The sequence below is a fragment of the Erinaceus europaeus genome, chromosome 18 (genome assembly GCF_950295315.1).
Source record: "Erinaceus europaeus chromosome 18, mEriEur2.1, whole genome shotgun sequence".
NCBI lineage: Eukaryota > Metazoa > Chordata > Mammalia > Eulipotyphla > Erinaceidae > Erinaceus > Erinaceus europaeus.
The window spans coordinates 75,005,153-75,024,417 of record NC_080179.1 but is presented as its reverse complement, the minus strand read 5'-3'; the positions used below and the strand labels follow the sequence as shown (position 1 = coordinate 75,024,417).

At 46.2% G+C, this 19,265-nt stretch overlaps 1 protein-coding gene across 8 annotated transcripts in view; it reads left to right on the top strand.

The window, feature by feature from the left end:
* The window catches only part of ARHGEF4 (Rho guanine nucleotide exchange factor 4), a 129,855-nt gene that overhangs the window by 52,657 nt on the left and 57,933 nt on the right, over positions 1-19,265 (top strand). Inside the window, exon 1 of one of the 8 annotated variants that reach the window (XM_060178178.1) lies at positions 9,279-9,519. The exons of the other annotated variants lie outside the window; for them this stretch is intronic. The gene's annotated coding sequence lies outside the window, so the exon portion shown is untranslated. Of the gene's footprint in view, positions 1-9,278; positions 9,520-19,265 lie in introns of those variants that run through there. 8 annotated transcript variants of the gene reach the window in all.

Here is a 19,265-nt window from a genome sequence, read left to right as displayed (position 1 = left end):
GCTTCTGGTCCCACTGTTACTTCAATCGTGTCTGTATTATGTCTGGAGGCTGATTAGCACCTGGTGTCTTTTCCTACTTTGTAACTCTGGTGCACCAAGAGTCCTCCTCCCTCTCCTGGGACCTCTCTTAGGCCTGCGGCTCTCCTGCACTGAGGACTCTGCTGGAGGACTGTGAACTGTGTGCTACTCCATCACTTTGTCTTCTGGGCCCCTTCTTTGTTCCTCATTCTGCATATTGGTTGCAGACTGTTTTCTTTTTTTAATATTTATTTATTTAGTCCCTTTTGTTGTCCTTGTTGTTTTATTATTGTAGTGATTGTTGTTGTTGTTATGGATGTCATCATTGTTGCATAGGACAGAGCGAAATGGAGAGAGGAGGGGAAGACAGAGAGGGGGAGAGAAAGACAGATGCCTGCAGACCTGCTTCACTGCCTGGGAAGCGACTCCCCTGCAGGTGGGGAGCCGGGGGCTCGAACCGGGATCCTCACGCAGGTCCCGCTGCACTACCGCCCGACCCCCTGCAGGCCGTTTTCTCCTCTGATTCACCAATGATGACACCGTAAGTCCATCCTGAACATATACATAATTATCTTGCCTTCATGTAACCATCTTGATCATTCCCCTACTGTTTATTTTGATGCTTGTACTTTCATCATCATATATAAGAATCTGAGGGGGGGTGGACTAGATCGGCTTGACTGCACAGGCCTTGCGTACCTGGGCCCCCATTTTCCATCCCTGGCACTGCCACATATCAGAGTTGAGGTATCTTTCTCTCTCATAAAAGGAAATAAATACTTTTAAAGGAACCTGAGTTATTTTGCATGTGGCTATCGAGTTGTCCCAACACCATTTGCTGGGAACTATTCTTTCTCCTTTCGAATAGCCTTGGTGCCCTTCTCAAAAGTAGACCATCCCGAATACATGACTATAGTCCTGAACTGTCAGCTGCAGTTCATTTATGTGCACTTATCTTGTGTCAGTACTACAAATGCAAAACTTACTGTAGCAAGTTTTGAAATTATCCTTCTTTTTAAAAAATATTTATTTTCCCTTTTGTTGCCCTTGTTTATTGTTGCAGTTGTTGTTGTCGTTGTTGGATAGGACAGAGAGAAATGGATAGAGGAGGGGAAGACAGAGAGAGGGAGAGAAAGGCAGACACCTGCAGACCTGCTTCACCACCTGTGAAGCGACTCCCCTGCAGGTGGGGAGCCGGGGGCTCGAACCCGGGGGCTTGAACCGGGATCCTTACACCGGTCCTTGCGCTTTGCGCCACGTGTTAACCCGCTGCGCTACCGCCCGACTCCCTAATTGATACTTTTTTGGGGGAATTGTCTTGGTTATTCTGAGTCTCTTGCAATCTCCTGAGGATTTTAGAATCAGATTGTCAGTTTCTTTTTTTTCTTTTCTATCTCCCTCAGTTGCTATGGCTTATTAGCAAGCATTAATATGAGCAATAATTAATTAAGTGGTGTAGAAAAACTGGGAAAGCAAAATGGAAAATATAGGCTCAGGAGAACATCCCGCTTGGATCGGACACTGCTCTGCCATGCGCATATTGTCAGTTTCTGCGAAGAAACCAGCTGGTGTTCTAATGAGATTTGTATGGAATCTGTAGGTTAATTTGGGAAGTACTGACTTCCTAACAACGTGATTTTTTTATTCATCATTCTGTGTCTCTGTCGTTTTAGCTATTTAATAGCTGGGAGAACTGCTCACAAATCTTAACTCTCTGACACTGCTCCTTCGAAAGCTGCAGTTTTGGACATGCCCAGTCAACCTGGGCCAACAGTGGCATGGGGAGAGCTCCCTTCCTTCTTTCCCTAACTGCACCCAAGTGCTGGGCTCCCCTGGTTGGCAGCTGACTGCTCCTCTGTTATTTTCAACAACATCCTGAGGCATAAATAGTTCGACAACTAATTCAATTAGATCCTTGTTTCTGCAGGGCTGTTTTCGGAGGTCTGTATTCTCTGTTTGGATTTCAAAAGGGCACCTCCCAAGTGTCTTATGTCTGATTCTTACACAATCAGGCAAACTGGTAGGGTCACAATCTAGACTGTCTCTTTATCCAGTCTATGATTTTTCCCTTTCTATATGGTTTCATCACAGCCTCCACTGTTCTCAGGAGCGCTTTTAGGTCTAAACATCTCTGTGCTCTTGTTACTGAAGAAGCCGGCGGTTAGCTGCTGTTTTGCAGTCTGCACCCAGTCAAATTTCTACCACAGGAAACTTTTTTTCTTTTTCAGCAAGGTCTCTGGAGATGAGGGTAGGGTCGGCAGGAAGTTTCTGAGTGACAGAGAGGGAGAATGCAGTCCTATCTATACCCTTCTACTTGCTTACTCCATGGAAGAGCCAGAAGCTGGGGGAGCCCAGAAGCTAATGAGCTAATGGAGCCCAGTATTCTCAGGACGCTAAAGAAGAGGACCCCACCACCGTCTGCTCTCAGCCAGGCCTTGGGCTCAGCAGTGGCTTGTTAGCTGTGAGGGTAAAGTCCTCATGAGCACAGGTGCTGAGTGGTGCCCTGCAGCCCCACACATGCCTGAGCGTCCTCTCCCCCACTCCCTCTCTGCTTAATGAACAAGTTGATAAGTACCCTTCTGAAGCAGGTAGTTATGAATGTGGTGAGAGAACAGGAATTCTGTGTTCTCAGCTTTAGCCATCCAGAACTGGGAAAGAGGGACAGAAGCAGCCTGTAGGTCTCTCTCTCTCTCTCTCTTTCTCCCTTTATCTCTTCTCCCCTCTCAGTTACTCTCTCCTCTATCAAATACAATTTTTTAAAAAGAAAAATATGGCCACTGAGAGCAGTGGATTTGTTGTACAGGCACTATACCCTAGTGATAGCCCTGGTGATAATAAAATAAAATAAAATAAAATAAAATAAAATAAAATAAAATAAAATAAAGTGAGACAAGTGATCGTGCCTACTAGCTCAAGCTGCTGTGGAAGTTAGATAAGATATGCAAAGCACTTACTAGCTGGCGTATGCTCAATAAACAGCAGCTGGCAGTTCAGACACTGCTAAGCATTTCTGCGTGTTTACATATCATTTCATCCTCATGATGATCCTGGAAAGATCATCATTAGTATTATTAGTGATGGACAAGGAAAGAGTCAAGAAGGGAAAGTGATGTACCCAGAGTCACAAGTCTAAGAACAGCGAGAGACAGAGCTGGGATGTGAACCCAGGTCTCTCTGGCTTGTGGGAACAGGCTTGGGAGAGGCAGGACAGAAGTGCATTCTGGAGTGAGAGGACCCTCCACCCCCTGCCATGCCTGTTTCTGCAGAGACAGATGAACCACAGATCTGCCTGCACTGCATGAAGCTGTACTCAAGGCACAGCGACCCTTCTATGCTGGGCTCAGCTGAAGACACTGTATCACTGTTGATTTAGATAGAATAAATGAGGGAGGGAATGGGTGATTCATGATTATAAGCTCTGTGTGATGATGAAAGAATCAAAACCATCCTCTCGAAATGGTATCAGAAAATGAGCCTAACATTGTAGGGGGACTATCCCCACATGGGCAAGACAGTTAAGTCACAAAGGTTCTCCTAAGTCCCACTGAACACTGGGTAGAAAGCTCTGGCTTTTGACAGCTATCATCTCTGTGCTCTCAATGGCTATCCCTCCCAGACTGGAAAGATAACATAATGTTGTGTTTTTTTTAATTATTATTATTCCCTTTTGTTGCCCTTGTTGTTTTATTGTTGTTGTTATTGATATCGTCGTTGTTGGATAGGATAGAGAGAAATGGAGAGAGGAGAGGAAGACAGAGAGGGGGAGAGAAAGACAGACACCTGCAGACCTGCTTCACCACCTGTGAAGCGACTCCCCTGCAGGTGGGAAGCTGGGGGCTCGAATCGGGATCCTTCCGCCGGTCCTTGTGCTTTGCGCCATGTACACTTAACCCTCCGCGCTAACGCCGACCCCCAACACTGTTGTTAAAATTTTCGGCGGCTCTAGCGGGCCGGGCTAGCTTCACGGGCGGGTAACAGAGACGCGGAGACAACGGCTGGGCAGGGAAGCTGTATTTCTTTATTCAGGAACAACGATTCATAAACTAAACCAAACTAATCACCAAACAGAACTCGGCTGCCTCTTTGCGCCAGCGCAAACACTCTCTCTTACTCTTGAACTCAGGAACCCTCTGAACTCTGTCACTCTGGAACTCTGGCGGGTTTCTTAGGGGCGGGGCCAAGCGGGATTAACAGGACTGATCCAATTCTCTTGGCGGGGGAGAACTAGAACCCAATGTAAAGCATACAACACAACACAATGGTTTATGCAATAGACTTTGATGTCTGAGGCTTGGAGGTCCCAGGTTTGATCTGTAAGCCAGAGATGGGTGGGTCTTTAACTAAAAAGGAAGGGGAGAGGAGAAGGGGGAAGAAATGAAAACACCATTCATATCCCTTTTTAATTTTTCGTTTGCTAGGACAGAGAGAAATGGAGAGGGGAAGTGAAAGACACTTGCAGCACTGCTTCACCTAGTTCCAATCTGCCCCCCCCCAGGGGGCAGGCAGGTGGGAACTGAAGGTTTGAACTCAGGTCCTTGTGCTTGGTAACATGTTTTCAGCTGGTAAGCCACTGCCTGCCCCCCTGCCCATCCCTTTTCTACATCCGAATTCAAATAAGGACATTCTGCCCCCATAGGAATGCTGAGACCAGGGTAGGGGCTCAGGTCAGACTTACTGGAGGTCCTGGGCATCTGGCACATGCTCAGAGGCTGGATCACTGCTGCCATCTGGGGGCTCTTCTCCAGCATTACCCCCTCATCTCAAAGTCCCCAGCCAAAGGGCAGGCATGCTTCCTCTTTCTCAACCCCATAACCCCACTCAGTGCTACAACAACAACGACAACGAACTCAGCCTCAGCCTATGTCAAAGGGGCAGTGAGTGCAAAGGCCCCACAGCAAAGAGGCGAAAAGGCAAGGCCACAGGGGCTGAAATGTGGAAAGCAAGGTGCAGAGGGAAACAGAAAGGTGGAGCACGGGCACGTGAGGTATCAGAGGTTTTGGTGATTAAGAAAAGCAGCCTTGGGACCAGCACGTGGCTGTCCCACCGAGCACACGCACTGGCCATGCTTCAGGACCTGAGTTCAAGCCTTAGGCCAGCAAATGGAAGCTGTCATGGGGGGTGGGGGAGGTAGGGTCAGCCTCATGAACAATGGAAAGATAACTTGGTGTCTCTTCTCACTGTCTCCCTCTCCTCTATTGCTCTGTCTCTTACCCTCTATCTAAAATTTTAAATGTGGCCACTGGGAGCAGTAGGGTTATTCAGGCACTGAGCCCCCCAGAGATTACATTGGTAGCAAAAAAAAAAAATTAGAATAAACTTTAAAAAAAACAGGAAGAAAAACTGCTCGTGGGCTTAAGGCAGGAGTGTGGCATGACAGGTTGGTTTAGTTTCCCTCTGGTTTCTGAGGGGACAGGATACGAGACTTAAGGAGACTTCCAGCATAGCATGGCAGCAGTAGCAGGAAAAGGAGTGACACTCGAACAGCTCTAGGGGCCTATTGTGGACGTGCAACCCACAGGTGTGATCTATAAGATGTTGGCGGTTTAATCACGGGTGTGATCTACAAGTGGGCTCTCTGGTGCTGACACTAGGTTGTCTCTCCACTGAGAAGTCCCCTCTCTCCCCTTTCCCCACTAGTATTTCCTTATGGTAACACAGAGTTGATGTCTTGTCCCCAACCCGAAGTATATTAGCACTAGAAAATGATGGCATATTATATGTAATTTCTATATACATATAATTTATATATACCACGTTTATAAATTATGTATATTATATGATGGCATATTAGATATAACGTCTATATACATATAATTTATATATATACCACACTTATAAATTATATATATTATATGATGGCATATTATATATAATTTCTATATACATATGATTTATATATATATACCACATATATAAATTATATATTATATGATGGCATATTATATAATTTCTATATACATATAATTTATATATACCACACTTATAAATTATATATATTATATGATGGCATATTATATATAATTTCTATATACATATGATTTTTATATATACCACATATATAAATTATATATATTATATGATGGCATATTATATATAATTTCTATATACATATGATTTATACATATACCACATATATAAATTATATATATATTATATAATGGCATATTATATATAGTTTCTATATACATATAATTTATACAGATACCACATATATAAATTATATATATTATATGATGGCATATTATATATAATTTCTATATACATATGATTTATATATATACCACATATATAAATTATATATATTATATGATGGCATATTATATATAGTTTCTATATACATATAATTCATACAGATACCACATATATAAATTATATATATGTTATATGATGGCATATTATAAATAGTTTCTATATACATATAATTTATACAGATACCACATATATAAATTATATGTATTATATGATGGCATATTATATATAATATATATAAATTATATGTATTATATGATGGCATATTATATATAATATATGTATATAATTTCTATATACATATAATTTATACAGATACCATATATATAAATTATATATATTATATGATGGCATATTATATATAGTTTCTATATACATATAATTTATACAGATACCACATATATAAATTATATATATTATATGACGGCATATTATATATTATATATAAGTAATATATGATCACATATAATCTATACAATACACAAAGCGTACTGTAGTAGTAGTATGCATAATAGTTGAGTGGATTAATGCCAGCAAATATGTATTTGCAACAGTGTCCACAGGTGAAGAAACGACCCTCTGAAGATGCATGATTCCATATGGTAGAGAGCTAGGAGCACTCAGGGCTCAGAGAAGGTTGGGGGCTACCGGGGATGAACCCACCTGGAGGAGAGAGCAGAGAATGACCACTTGGTTCAGCACCCAGCTGCAAGTGGACTGGGACAAGCATGTCTCATTTTGCCCTTGATATATATATTTACTTATTTAAGGTAGAGGCACAGAGAGTGAAAGACACCACAAAGATTCCTTCACTGCGGTGGGAGCCAGGCTGGAAGCTGGGTTGTGACCATCCATGATACTTCTGTCACTTTACACCAGAACCAGCTTCCTGGGGGTCAGAGGGAGACAGTGCCGGGGAAACGGGGAAGACAGACAGCCCTGCCAGTAGTCCACATTGAGAGTCTCCTCCCAGGGCCTGGGGCAGTCCTCCTCGCTGGACACTGGCAGGTGGATCCATACCCCCTAGCCAGCTTCTAGCTTTCCCTAGTGGGATAGGGCTCCCAGATATTCTATTCTGAAATATTTCATATTTCTATATGAAATCCAATCATCACTTTTGGGTGGTACAATGGAGGTTCCTTGTGCTCCCAGAATATTCCCAGGAACCTCCCCAGAGTCCTCCCCTTCCTACCTGTGGGGCTGGATTCTGGGTTCAGGAAAGGCTTGACCTCACATGTTAATCAAGGAAGCCCTGGGCGCTTGGCTTTCTATTTGCTTTTTGTGTGTTTGTTTCTTTTGTGTGTGATTTAATTAACTATTGACAAGATTGTGGTGTAAGACAAGCACAATTCCATACAATTCCCACCACCAGAGTTCCATATCCCCTCCCCTCCAGTGGAAGTTTCCCTATTCTTTTTTTCCCCCCCAGTTATTATTGCTGTTGTTATTGATGTCGTCGTTAGGACAGAGAGAAATGGAAAGAGGAGGGGAAGACAGGGGGGGAGAGAAAGAGAGACACCTGCAGAACTGCTTCACCACCTGTGAAACGACTCCCTTGTAGGTGGAGAGCCGGGGGCTGGAACCAAGATCTTTATGCGGGTCCTTGCGCTTTGCGCCATGTGCGCTTAACCTGCTACCGCCTGACTCCCAAGTTTCCCTATTCGTTGTCCCTCTAGGAGTATGGACCAAAAATCTTTATGGGGTGCAGAAGATAGGAGGTCTGGCTTCTGTAATTGCTTCTCTGCTGAACATGGGTGTTGACAGGTCGACCCACACCCCCAGCCTGTTTCTATCTTTCCCTGGTGGGGCAGGGTTCTGGGGAGGTGTGGTTCCAGAACACATTGGTGGGGTTGTCTGTCAGGCTGGCGTCATGGTAGCATTTGCAACTTGGGGGCTGTTGCTTATTTTTTTAATTGACTTCCAGGAGTGTCTTTTGAGAGGTTCACAGGAAACAGCAACACCCACTCCCAGACCCCAAACAAAACAAAAAGTGTGCCCCCACACACCCTCACCTCTAAACAAAAGAGCCAACCTCGGGTAGGGGTGGAGAGACAGCATAACTGTTATGCAGAAACATTCTCATGTCTGAAGCTCCAAAGTTCCAGGTTCAATCCCCAGCACCACCATAAACCAGAGCTGAGCTGGGCACTGGTTAAAAAAAAGGAGTCGGGCAGTAGTGCAGTGGGTTAAGCGCACGTGGCGCAAAGCGCAAGGACCGGCATAAAGATCCCAGTTCGAGTCCCAGCTCCCCACCTGCAGGGGAGTCGCTTCACAGGCAGTGAAGCAGGTCTGCAGGTGTCTGTCTTTCTCTCCTCCTCTCTGTCTTCCCCTCCTCTCTCCATTTCTCTCTGTCCTATCCAACAATGACAACATCAATAACAACAACAATAATAACTACAACAATAAAAAAAAAACAACAAGAAGGGCAACAAAAGGGAATTTTAAAAAAAGCCAACCTTGTTTGAGTGGGTGGATGTGCTGGGCTTTGAAAGCCAACTTTCTAGACTTTTTTTCTTGGTCAAGTTATTTGGAGTCGCAAGGGAAGACAGCATAGTAGTTATGCACACACACACACACTCTCTCTCTCTCTCTCTCTCTCTCTCTCTCATGACTGAGGTTTCCGAGTCCCAGGTTCAATCCTCTGCGCCACCAACCAAAAATAACAACAACAAAAGTTCTCTGCCGCCCGCCGGCGCTCAACTTTGGGGTCCTTGCCCGCGGCGCAGCCCGGGGCAGGCCGGGTCCCGCGGTGGTGCGGCCGCTCAGAGCGCGGGTGGAGGCGGGGGCGGGACGCGGGCCCCGCGCGGTGCTGCTGCGGGCGAGCGCGCAGTCCCCGCTGCCGCCGCTCCCGGGCTGCGTGCGCGCCTGCGTGCCGGGCCGCCACCCCCGCGCCCCGCGCCGCCCGCCGCCCCCGCCCAGGGCCCCGCCGCCCGCCCGCAGCCTCCGCAGCCGAGCCCGGGATGTCGGCGGGCAGGGAGCCGCGGGCGCGGGGCGGCGGGGCGGCGGGGGGCCCCGCGGAGGAGCCGCTGCGCCTGTGGCTGGAGCTGGGGCCCGCCTGCCCCCGCGCGCAGCAGCCGGGCAGCGAGTCGAGCGGCCGGGCGAGCGGGGAGCTGGGCACCAGCAGCAGCAGCGGCGGGCCGTCCCCGGGCTGGGACTCCGACAGCAGCGGCGTGGCGTGCGGGGGCGGCCGCGGGGCGCGCCCAGCCCTATCCCGATCCTGGAGCCTGGAGAGCCTGCGCTCGGCCTCGGCGGGTGAGCATCCCCGCACCCGCCCCCTCTCCGGGCCGCTGCTCTCTGCCCCCCACCACCACCTTCTTCCCGAGCCCACCGCCCCACTGCACCCCAGCACCCCCACCCACAGGCCACCGCTGAGTCCCCGGAAACTGAGTGTCCACAGGGCAGGCTGGAAGATGCGCGCTCCCCTCCCCGAGCTGCTCTGTAGACGCCGGCTGTAGGGACCACGATCTGGGCCTGGGCAGAGAGGTTGGGGGAGAGCGCTCCAGCAAGGTTCAGGGGGTGGCCTGGTCCCCGTTCCGGCTCTGGGGGTCCCAGCCCTGCACACCGGCTCGTCCTAGACCCTCTTGGGCTCCCCAGAGTTCTCCCCTTCTGACCTGCAGGGCTGGATTCTGGGTGCAAAGCCACAGGAAAGCGTTGACCCCCCCACATGTTAAGCAAGGAAACCCCTCCTGCTTGTTTTGTGTTTTGTTTTGGTTTTTTTAATTGGTCATCACTTGCCCCTGACTAGTTGCTAGACTAGAGTCTTTCTGTTTTACTTCTTGCAAACGCTCAGCAGGTTACTGCTGCTTGAAAGCTGGGGTGGTGTGGGTACCTTGTAGCTTCTGTGCAGCCTGGCGGGGCAACGGGCTGCAGCGTGGGAATCTGGAGGGTCCCAAGTGTACTATGGAAGTGACATTCTGCGTGCGTGTGTGTGTGTGTGTGTAAGGACAGAGCACTAATGCCCAGAGACTGTCCCTCGGGGCTCAGGTGTTTCTGTAATGACGGAGTGGGGCTTCCAACAACATGGGGAGAAGCTGGTGTGAGACCCACAGCCCACACTTTAGCTGGAGAGGGCACTTCAATTACCCCGTCAGCTCTGTGCCCCTTTAGCCTGCTGGCTCCTGCCTCATTGGGCGGGGTGGGGGTGGCTATACGGACCTAGAAATGGGTGGGGATATCTTGCAGCTGATTCTTGCAGAGGACAGAGCCCCTCACTTGGCTGCCTTGAGTGAATGCTAGTCTAAAACACTAGCTGTTTGCCAAGCTTGAGGGGAACCAGGAAAGTGAGTGCTACCATGTGATGTTTGGATTTGTACCTCCTATAAGGAAGTTCAGTTCGGTGGGAAATGTTGCTATGGAGAAGGACATGCTAGAACTAGGAATTACCTTCACTGAGCGTCTTCTGCATGCCAGGCACACTGCCCCCAGTGACTTCATAACCACACAGAAATCTGTCGAGAGGGGTTAGGAGATGGCTCGACCAGTAAAGCACTCGTACTATTACCATGTGTGAGGTTCTGGGCTCATAGCCCCTGGCCGCCACATGGGAGCAGCTGTACCGAGGAAACTCCAAGAGCAGTGGAGCAGTGCAGTGCTGTCTCTCCTGAAGTCTCTCTCCTCGCCCCCCCCCCCATCTAAACGTAGAAAACAAGAGTCCACTTGGAGGGAAGGGGTCTTGTGGGTGCAGAGTCCTGGTGATAACCCTGATGGAAAAAATAATAAAAATAGGAATATCAGTAAGGGCATTTAGTGGTGGCTCGCCTGCTAAAGCGCACAAGTTAACGTGCATGAACCCAAGTTCAAGCCCCCCATCCCCACTTGTCGGGGGAAAGCTTTATGAGTGGTGGGTCATGACTACAGATAGATCCTTTTCTCCTCTTTTCTCTGTCTCTCAACCTCTATTAATGTGGGAGCTGGGCGGTAGCACAGCAGGTTAAGCGCAGGTGGCGCAAAGCACAAGGACCGGCTTAAGGATCTGGGTTCAAGCCCCGGCTCCCCACCTGCAGGGGAGTTGCTTCACAGGCGGTGAAGCAGGTCTGCAGGTGTCTGTCTGTCTCTCCCCCACTCTGTCTTTCCCTCCTCTCTCCATTTCTCTCTGTCCTGTCCAACAACAACAACAATAATAACCACAACGATAAAACAAGGGCGACAAAAGGGAATCAATAAATTAAATAAAGATTTTTTTTTAATTAATGTAATAAAAATCTAGTAAGATGAGAGTTATTATTCTATAATCCAGCTGCAAAGACAGGAAGAAAGAAAGAGTCAGTAATTCCCTAGTGCTTCCCAGCTTGGTCATATCAGACTTGGATCCGAGTGTGTAGGGGGTGCGTTTTATGGTTTGGGATGGAGAATGTGCTAGTGCCAGCTAGGAAAGGCAGTGTGATATGACAGACTGAAGTCACATTTTGGCTGCCTAGATGCTCACTGTTGTTTTTATCCCATGGCCACAACACGTGGGGAGAAGTGGGTGTACGGTTCCCCCATTTTCAAAATGGCATTGATGTGGCATGGGGGTCCATGCTTGATCCCTACCTTCATGTCTGCCAGAGTGACACTCTGGTCCACTCTCTCTCATTAAATCAATATCCTTTAAATAATGTTTGCCAGCAATGGCATTGACGTGAACGATTTGACCTTGTAATCAGTTCTAAAAGTCTGTGATTCTAGTGGAAGCTACTGATTTGGGGTGGGTAGTCCTGACTGATTCAGCATCTGGTGCATGTTTTATTTCTGATTTCTGCCACTGATCTTCAGACTTCAACACAGGGTGCCTCTGCATCTCATCAGACTCTGTTTAGAAATACCAGGAAAAGATCGTTAGCAAAACTCGATTATGGTTGTGGTTCTTATGACAAAAGGGATGGCTAAACATTTCTGAAGCATCAGCAAGAACCAGGAAGGCCAGCTCTTGAGGCTGCAATTGGAATTTGCCAACGGGACTGGGTAAGAGCCAGGGACGCACCATTTCCAAGGCTGCTGGGATCCTAAGCCTATACTGTGGGCATTTCCCATGGACTCTCACTTGGCCTGGTGCGGAGGCTCTCCCTCTAGGCAGACCTGAAGATAAAATGTAGTTGACAGGCTGGAGTCGCCAAGGTGCTCACTCCTCTCCCCCACGCTTTGGCCTCCACGGCCCCCGGCTCTGCTGTCACACTGCTGTCCCGCAGCTTTAGACGTCTCTATTCCGAGTGAGTGGTCTGACAGCCCTCATTCTCAGCGCATGCCTCTGGGCCTGACAGTGTCCACTCTGGCCAGTGTCTGCTGCTGGCATCTTGAGAGAGAACCCTTCTCTTTCCACAGTCTTCTGCAAGCCCCTGCAGCCCCTTTCTGGCTCTGTTGAGAATCAGACTTGAGAGAAAGCTAGACTTCAGACATTATTTACAGCTTTGCATGTTCCTGTATAACATTGCACTAAAGGTGGCAGGTAAGTCAGACACAGAGCTCTTGCCCTTAAAGAAATCATACCACCTTTGCCAAGGGTGGCTAGAGCTACTTTCAAGCACAAGGTCCCATGACTGGTCCTCGGCATCACCATGTACCAAAGTGGTGCTGTTCCTCACTCCCTTTTTCTCTCATTAACTAATGCATTCAAAAATCTGTTAAATTGGGAGTCGGGCGGTAGCACAGCGGGTTAAGTGCACGTGGTGCAAAGCGCAAGGACCGGCATAAGAATCCCGGTTCGAGCCCCTGGGTCCCCTCCTGCAGGCGTGTCACTTCACAGGTGGTGAAGCAGGTCTGCAGGTGTCTGTCTTTCTCTCCCCCTCTCTGTCTTCCCCTCCTCTCTCCATTTCTCTCTGTCCTAGCCAACAGTGATGACAATAACTACAACAATAAAACAACAAGGGCAACGAAAGGGAATAAATATTTAAAAATCTTTTAAATTAATTTTGTTAGGATGGAGAGAAATTGAGAGGGGGTGGGGAGGTAGGGAGAGAGAAGAGATACCTGTAGCCTGGCTTCACCACTGATTAAACCCCCACTGCAGCTGGCGACCAGGGGCTTGACCCTCAGTCCTTGTGCATAGTACTGTGTGTACTCAGCCAGGTGCACCACTGTCCACGCCCCCACAAAATTCTTAAGTAAAACAAATCACAGAATCTGGGGAGATAGTTCCACTGATAGAGCACTGGACATTCATTCCTGAGATTCCCACTTTGATCCCCGGCACCGCGTGTACCACCCTCCCACCCTGCCCTCTCTCTTATTTTTTTTTCTTTTCTCCAGGGTTATCACTGAGGCTCTGTGCCTGCTCTAGAAATCCACTGCTTCTGTAGCTATTTTATTTTATTTTTATTTTATTTTATTTTTTATAGGACAGAGAGAAATTGAGAGGGGAGGGGAAGATAGAGAAGGAGAGAGAAAGATAGATACCTGCAGACCTGCTTCACTGCCTGTGAAGAGACCCCCCTGTAGGTGGGGAGCCGGGGACTCAAACCAAGATCCTTGTGCAGGTCCTTACACTTGGTACACTTAACCGGGTGTGCCACCCCCCATGTAATAAATAAAATAAATCTTAAAAAATAAAATAAGGGGGTCAGACGGTAGTGTAGTGGGTTAAGTGCATATGGTGCAAAGGACCAATGGGAGGATCCCGGTTTGAGCCCCCAGCTCCCCACCTGCAGGGGAGTCGCTTCACAGGTGGTGAAGCAGGTCTGCAGGTGTCTGTCTTTCTCTCCCCCTCTCTGTCTTCCCCTCCTCTCTCCATTTCTCTCTGTCCTATCTAACAACAACAACATCAATAACAATGATAATAATAACCACAACAATGGTAAAACAACCAGGGTAACAAAAGGGAAAAAATGGCCTCCAGGAGCAGTGGATTCGTGGTACAGGCACTGAGCCCCGGCAATAACCCTGGAGGCAAAAAAGAAAAGAAAAGAAAAGAAAAGAAAAGAAAAGAAAAGGGAAAGAAAAGAAAAGAGCAAGAAATCATAGCAGAGAAGATGACAGTGCCAATTTACTGTGACAGTACTCTGGTAGCAGTTAAGCCAGTTTATGGCAGGGGAGAGAGTAGCACAGCACACCTGATCAGAGCGCTCACTGATGAGCAGATTCAGTCCCCTGTATCCTCTCTGCTATGCATAAAAGTAAAAACCAGGATCATAAACTGGACTATGAGTAATATTTAATCTCAGCACTCTGTCATATTGAAAGGATCTGCATATCTATTGTCTGTTAATTAGCTCCAAGGTCAAGTTACTTAGAAATCTTATAAGTTAAAAAAAAAAAAGGGGAAAAAAGGGAGTCGGGCGGCAGTGCAACAGGTTAAGCGCACGTGATACAAAGCGCAGGGACCGGCGTCAGGATCCCAGTTCGAGACTCCCGCTTCCCACCTGCAGGGGAGTCACTTCACAGGAGGTAAAGCAGGTCTGCAGGTGTCTGTCTTTCTCTCCCCCTCTCTGTCTTCCCCTCCACTCTCCATTTCTCTCTGTCCTATCCAACAATGATGACATCAACAGCAATAATAATAACCACAACAGCGATAAAAAACAAGGGCAACAAAAAAGAAAATAAATAAAATAAAAAATAAGTGAATAAAAAAGAAAATATTTAGGTTTGGTTTCCTTAAATTTGGGTAGTTTTAGGAATATTCACTCTATATAAATGCTTATTTATTTTGAAGCCAATTAAGATAGAGTTCTTTATGAGATCATGCAATCTGATTTGTGAATGCTAGGTAGAGTTAGGGAGTAACACACATATACAGAGGAGATGGTCTTTCTGAATCAGAGATGTGCAGACAGATAAGACACACAGAAAAAACATAGCACTTCAATTACAAGATGCTGGGGATGAGTTGGGAATAGCATGCAGAAATACAACATTCACCGGTCCAGATATCCACCAGTCCAGATATTCCATTCCGATGGGAATGGAATGCTTCATTTATTTGAGTTCAAGACAGACAAATAAACAAGAGAAGACTAACAAACCAAAGTGTCTTGTCATCTTCCCGTCAACGGAAACAAGACAGAAGTCTGTCTGCAGAGCGTGAAACTGGAGGCAACCAGAGCCAGAAATCAAGAGGAATCCACGTCAAATCCTTGCTTGGCCTCTGCCAGAATACAGGACCGGGAGGTGGGTGCCCAGTGGCTCCTGGGCATCACTCAGCAAGGGTGCAGCTCATCACGTGACCGGAGTGAACAGGGATCCAGAGGCAAGACAGGCCCAAGTAAGTCATGGCACCCAAATTGCCAAGGACAAAGGGAGCCGAGCAACAGAGAAGGTGCGCTCATTCAGGCTATCGCAACAGGGAAAAAATGTTTGCTAGCGGATCTCCATAAGAGGGAAGAGAAAACGTGGGTGTTTTTGTTGGTGGTGGTGGTTGGTTGGTTTTGTTTTGTTTTTCAAGCCAGGAAGTCTTTGAAGAAAGCTGGAGGTGGTCTCATCCCAGGATATGAAAAAGCATGATGGTCCTTTGTAACTAGTCTTTTCTCTGTAAAAACAAAGGGGCATAGAAGGAGGGAAGTCATTCCGTCTTCTGAGAACACTGGGCTTAGTTACAGTCTGACATTGCCAGAAAGCTGTTCCTTCCTGTTCTGTTTTTGGGAAGAGATTGTAAAGAGTTGAGGCTATTTTTTTTTCCCCTTGAAGTGCTGGTGGAATTCACAGGGAAGTGATCTGAAACTGGATGACTTTGCTATTATTTGAAGGTTTCTTTTGTTATTAATTCAGGCCAGATCACAGGTAAAGGATTATCTGGGTTTATGATAGTTTTTGATAATTTATGCCACTCAAGGACTTCCTTCTCTACTGATTTGCTTAGGACATTAAGTTCTCATAATTTCTCAGTATGTTTGTAATGTACTCAGAGTCTGTTTTATTGTTGGTGGTAATATGTATCTTCTCTCTTATTTACTTTGTAGTCAATCTGCTGAGTTGTTTTTTAAAAAATATTTATTTATTCCCTTTTGTTGCTCTCGTTGTTTTATTGTGGTAGTTACTATTATTGTTGTTACTGATGTTGTCATTGTTGGATAGGGCAGAGAGAAATGGAGAGAGGAGGGGAAGACAGAGAGGGGAAGAGAAAGATAGACACCTGCAGACCTGCTTCACTGCCTGTGAAGCGACTCCCCTGCAGGTGGGGAGCTGGGAGCTCGAACCAGGATCCTTATGCCGGTCCTGGCACTTTACTCCACATGCACTTAACCTGCTGTGCTGCTGCCCAACTCCCAATCTGCTGAGTTTTATCCATTTTATTGACTTTGCAAAGAACCAACCTTCAGTTTCATTGATTTTTCCCTGTTGTTTTTCTGCTTTTAAGCCTCATTGATTTCTTCTCTTAATGTTTATTGGTCCCTGTCTTCTGTATTCTTAGGGCTTATTTAGTTCTTCCTATAATTTCTTAAGGTGCAAGTGTAAACAAATGAGTTGAGATCTTTCTTCCTTCCTGACAGCGTTTAAGCCTGTCAGTCTTTCTCTTTAAGCAACTCTCTCACATTTTAATGTTACAACTTTTTATCCATTTAAAAATATTTGTAGTTACTCTTGAGTCATCTCTTATCTGTAGGTTATTTAGAATGGGGATGTTTTTTAAGGAGAGGTAGAGAGAGAGCTTGTTTGGTTAGGGCATTCCCCAGGTTCAAGCTCCAGCACATGGAGATACTGTGATGTCTTTTCTCTCTATCTCTCTCCCTCCCCCTCCCTAGATAAATGGAAAAGCAGCTTGGAGCGGTAACTCTGAAAAATGATAAGAATGGCTTTTCCCTTTTCCCTTGTCTTTAATTGCCTTACAGTATTACAAGATTTTAGTTATAGAGTATCCCTCCTGGGGCCAGGTGGTGGCGCACCTGGTTGAGCGCACTATTACAGTGCACAAGGACCCAGGTTCAAGCCCCTGGCCCCCACCTGCAGAGGGAAAGCTTTGCAAGTGGTGAAGCATTGCTGCAGGTGTCTCTCTGTCTCTCTCCCTCTCTATCACCCCCTTCCCTCTTGATTTATGACTGTCTCTATCCAATAAATAAAGATAATAAAAAAGAAATGTACTTTTAAAAAAAAGTATTAAAAAAAAAAGAGTATCCCTCCTGTTTCTGTTTATACATTGGGATTAAAATAAAGAGAGTTTCTGGTGGGCTTTGTTGGGGGTTACAATGGGTTATTTAGGTACATCAAATCCACGGCAGCAAATAAGGAAAGAGGGAGAGACCAGCTAGCTATGTGGAGCCATGAGTTTTTGTTTGTTTGTTTGTTTTAAATTTTTATATTATCTTTATTTATTGCATAGAGACAGTCAGAAATCGAGAGGGAGAGAGACAGAGAGACACCTGCAGCACTGCTTCACCACTTGCAAATCTTTCCCCTTGCAGGTTGGGACCAGGGGCTAGAACCTGGGTCCTTGGGCTTTGTAACATGTGCTCTCAACCAGTCCCTGTTTGTTTGTTTGTTTTAATTTCTTTATTGGGGGATTAATGGTTTACAGTTGATAGTGAAATACAGTAGTTTGTCCACACATAACATTTCCCAGTTTTCCACATAACAATTAAACCCCACTAGGTCCTCTGCCATCAAGTTCCAGGACCAGACCCCCCCCCCCCCCCCGCCCGCCCAGAGTCTTTTATGGTCCAATACACCAGCTCCACTCCAAGTTCTGCTTAAGTGTTTTCTCTTCTGATCTTGTTTTTCAACTTCTGCCTGTGAGTGAGATCATCCCATATTCATCCTTCTGTTTCTGATGTGTCTAACTTAACCTGATTCCTTCAAGCTCCATCCCAGATGGGGTAAAGAAGGTGAACCATCAGCTTCTGGGGAGGGCAGGCTTTGAACCTGAAGCCCTGTCTGCCTACCTCAGAGTCCACAGGCAGAGGACTACACCAGCCCGGCAGTCTGAATTCACCATTTTTAATAGCTGAGTGGTGTATATACATATCACATCACAAGAGCCATGAGTTGTTTGTCTGTTGGTTTGTTTATTTTTGCCTCCAGGGGCAAAAACTATCACTGGGGCTCGGTGCCTGCACTGTGAATCCACTGCTCCTGGAGGCCATTTTTTCCCTTTTGTTGCCCTTGTTGTTTATTGTTGTTGTTGTTATTGCTGTCATTTTTGTTGGAGAGGACAAAGAGAAACTGAGAGAAGAGGGGAAGACAGAGAGGGGGAGAGAAAGACAGACACCTGCAGACCTGCTTCACCGCTCATAAAGCGACCCCCTGCAGGTGGGGAGCTGGCGGGGGGGTGGTCCTGAACCGGGGTCTTTGTATGGGAGCTTCGCTTCACATACTGTGTGCACTTAACCAGGCGCACTACTGCATGGCCCTCTTGACTTTTTTTTTTTTACTTTTGTTTTATGGAGCAGAAGATACTGGGTTGTCAGAAAATTCATGACACAGTTTTTCTTTTTATATATATATATATATATATATATATATATATATATATATATATATATTTTTTTTTTTTCCCTTTTGTTGCCCTTGTTTTTTATTGTTGTTGTAGTTATTATTGTTGTTATTGATGTCGTCATTGTTAGATAGGACAGAAAGAAATGCAGAGAGGAGGGGAAGACAGACGGGGAGAGAAAGACAGACACCTGCAGACCTGCTTCACTGCCTGTGAAGCGACTCCCCTGCAGGTGGGGAGCCGGGGGCTCGAACCAGGATCCTTATGCCGGTCCTTGTGCTTTGTGCCACCTGCGCTTAACCCGCTGCGCTACCGCCCGACTCCCCCACATTTTTTCAATACAAAAATGTGTCGTGACTTTTTCGACAACCCAGTAGTTTACCTTAGTAAATGTTGGGTATAAACTCTGTTTTAGAAGGTCATTTATTATATTTTTTCTTTTTTATCATTTTACTCAGTGGCTAGTGGAATACAGTATAGTTGTTGGAAGGTCATTTATTATATTTTTTCTTTTTATCTTTTTATTCAGTGGCTAGTGGAATACAGTATAGTTGTTGGAAGGTCATTTATTATATTTTTTTCTTTTATATATTTTTACTCAGTGGCTAGTGGAATACAGTATAGTTGTTAGCACACAGGTGCAATTTCTCATCCCTTTGTGATA